The sequence below is a fragment of the Rhagoletis zephyria genome, unplaced genomic scaffold (genome assembly GCF_001687245.7).
Source record: "Rhagoletis zephyria isolate East Lansing unplaced genomic scaffold, Rhagoletis_zephyria_1.1 Rzeph_scaffold_05909, whole genome shotgun sequence".
Classification (NCBI taxonomy): Eukaryota; Metazoa; Arthropoda; class Insecta; order Diptera; family Tephritidae; genus Rhagoletis; species Rhagoletis zephyria.
Window position 1 is genome coordinate 16257 of NW_016162992.1, and position 3820 is coordinate 20076.

Sequence of the window (3820 nt, forward strand, 5' to 3'; positions counted from 1 at the left end):
ATTCTCAATCAAAATTTCCGCAGCAACCACAAAAATGCAGTAGCCAGTTGCCATCCGTAATAGAAAGAAAATCCCAATACTCTGTTGGCACGATCTCTGAGAACAAAATCGTAGCGCTGTTGATAGTTTTAAAATATTTTAAATAGATTTGGCTCACAAACGCCTCTTTAGATGGTCGGAACTTTTTAATGAATCTGTAGACAAATTTCTTAAATATATTTTATATCAAAATATATTCGAAAGGCTAATAAACTTAAACTCTCTTAAACATTTGCTACTCCTGGCCAGTTTACTAAGCTCTCATCCTCGGACGAATCGTTGAACCCCAGAACTTCGTTGTACTCATTTTACCACGTTTTTATAAACTTGCTTTCTTTTTTACTTCATTTTAATTAGAACAAATTTACATACATAAATATGTATAAGCACACTATTTAGTTTCCTCGATTTGCAAACATTCTTCATCGAATGAGCGCCATAATACCAAATGAAAATTCGTTCGCTCAGCACTTTCGACCACACTCGAAAATCGAATGCAACTCATAATAGGGGCCTTAGTTTTAGGTGCAAATTTTTGACAAACAGTCAAGCTTGATTATTTGTCAAGTGTACAGTGAGTACATGATGGCTGCATTTCTTTATTCATTCTGAACGTTTGGAATAAACTTTTTTGTTTATTTATTCTTTAGAACGTTCCTGATGATATGTTAACGTATATTTCAAACGCATTCTATTTATTCCGGCTGTGAAATTGGATTATCCGGAATGTATAAAGAAACGCAGCCAATGTAAATGAAGAACCCTAAATTTATACTACAAATATTTACGGTTTACGAGGAGAAAAAAATGTATCGCCAAACTCCTAAACCTCGAAAGATAAATCTGTCCAACAAAAGATAAGAAATATAAATAGCTACATATGTCCGGGTGCGTACGAAAAAACTTGCAAGGAACTTGTAGAGTTGGGGGAAATTGAGAAACCAAAAACCACACAATTCACACTTTTCCTGAATTAGTTAAAAGTTCACTAAAGCGTACGACTAAAATTGAAAATGCAACTTTGTTCGTTATCACCTACGTAAGCAAAATCCATTTTCACTAAAATCGTATCAGCCTTTTTTGCGAAATATTGACATTCAAGAATTGCAAAATTATAAAAATTTCAGAAAAAACTTTTGTTCTCATATTTTTTTTTATATTCCTGTGTGCGCCCCTTAGATCAACGCAATTTCAGACAGTTGAATAAATTTTACTTTCGTTTTTCCCAACAGAATTTTTCTTCAACATGGTGCATATCTATATTTTTTTTGTTTTCTTCATGACTTATATTTGTAAATAAAACTCAACTTGTCTACACACACTTCCAGTCCCGAATTGTATTTCACAATTACTTACTAAATCAGAACGTATTGAAACGCTAAAAATATTTATTAAAAATAAATCAAAACAAGAAATACATTATTAACTATTTTTTTGCAAGAGAATTATGCGTTAACGAGTCAAGGGCTGTTCAGACAGTTACTTATAACTGTTATCTCAATCATATCCAACGAATTAAAAAAAGAAAAAAAAGGAATACAAATGTTTGTAGTGAAATTTTTATAATTTTGCAATTCTGGAATGTCAATATTTCGCAAAAAAAGCTGATACGATTTTAGTGAAAATAGATTTCGGTTACGTAGGTGATAACGAACAAAATTGCATTTTTTAATGTGTTAATTTTTATCGTACGTTTTAGTGAACTGGTAACTAATTCAGGAACAGTGTGTGTTGAATTGAAATTGTAAATTTGTACTGGATATATTTTTCCTCGTAACAATTTGCCTGTAAGAAAGCCGGCTTACTTACTGCTTGTTAAATTTTACACAAGCAAAGAAATAAATTTTTCGAACTGCAAAGTTTACGTAAATGGTCAAAACACATTGGAGCAAAGTTACAAATTACTTCGAAATGTACATACATGTTAAAAAAAAGTAAACTCGGATGGATATTGTCTGCACTTTTCCGTATACTGAGATTAATCGCTATACATAATACAATGCGCGCTACTGGTAGCCATTGCTACCAAAACGACGATTTCGGCTACAATAAGTATTGTTTAGGCGCGACTGCTAACATCGAGCGCTTAAATGCATGCTATGCACTGCTGCATATGCAAAAATTTCCTTTGTGCAATTTATGAAATTTTTGCATATGCACTTCTCAACTACCATTGAATAAAACTTTCTTAAGTATAATTTCATGGCACTTCAAAGTATGATCGACCTAGTCTGGTGCATCCTCCGGACACTGCTTGCAACCACGCGGAGGTATTTATTATTCAAGTATTATAAAAACAAGTAATTTAAAACAAAAGTTTTTAAGGTGATGTTTTATTAATTGTTAATAAAACTATATAATTTTTATGGAATTATTTTTCTCTATTTAAGGAATATACATTTTAAAAATGAACCAAATCGGACCATAAATACAGGTTTTCCAAATATCTCGACTCATGCGCCACCTATCGGGCATTTTTTCATAAAAGTAATATACGTTTTAAATATGAAACAAATAAGATCATAAAAACGGGGTTTCTAAATTTCGAAGGCTTATATTCAGGCATGGGCAGAGAGTTAGCAGGTGCTAAAAGAGCGTAAGCGTCGCGTGTACGTATACAAGCGAGAGCGCAGCGATGAGAACACGACAGCATGCAAAATGAATTAGGCACACTAACACACTCTCACTTTAAGCTCACGCTTGTTTGTGGTAGTGCCCACCTCTGCTTATATTCAATACCCTCTATCTGCAATTTTGACAAACAATCTGGGACTTGCCTGCAGTGATCGAACTTCTACCACATTGTGGTAGATCTGCCACTTTTTTGAGCATCTACCACACAAGGTCTGAAATCTACCACATATTCGCGTTTTTGAGTACCTAGTTTTATTTTTGCTCGACATAATTTTCTTAATTTTAAGAGCAAAAATTGTCCAACACTAAAAACTACATGAAATTTCTCAAGTAAAAGTAAACAAAGCCGAATGGGAGGATAAAATAAACTGTAAAATAGTATATTTTCTCAGTAATAAATTTTTCGACAGGAAAAGTGGTTTCATTATGCTAAATTTCAAAATATATGATATATAAAAAGAATTAATAGCGGTAATGTTAAAAAACCACGATTTTTGTGAAAGTATTAGCAAATTTCAGTGCATCTAAAGTTTCTTGGGCGTTGAGAATTATGAGAATCGGCAAATTCCGAGTAACGGTTTCTGTAACGTGCCACATTAGTTGCCTACATTGTGAAGTGATAAAAAGAAAAGCTGGCAGCACTCCGCAAGGGTGCAAAATGTGTATGTTCAAAAAATATCTTGATATGGAAGGAACTGCTTTACACTGTCAAATCTCAACGCAATTTTTAGCAACTTAAATCTTGCACTTTCTTATATCAAACTTAAATTTTTTAGAGTCTAATTAAAAAGTTTGAAATTTAGGTGAAAGCTTGCAGATTTTTTTTAATTTTTATACAAAATTTGATCCAAAACCTGAGATCTACCACATTTTTTTTCCAGATTCTACCAGGCAGAATTTTTTTAAGTCCGATCACTGCTTGCCTGTCAGCACTGATGTTAATCCTTGCATTGCAAGTTAATAGTAAATTCTTCTGTCAAGCGTTATACAAGGTCAGCATTAATATCATCGATGACAGTTCAGTCTTAGGTAGATTTTAATATCAGAATATCATTTATGTGAAAAGCGCAGATAAAGGAAATTGAATGTAAGCCCTCGATGTATCGACTGCTGCGCCACCTAGCGGATTAATTCATTCTTCATATTG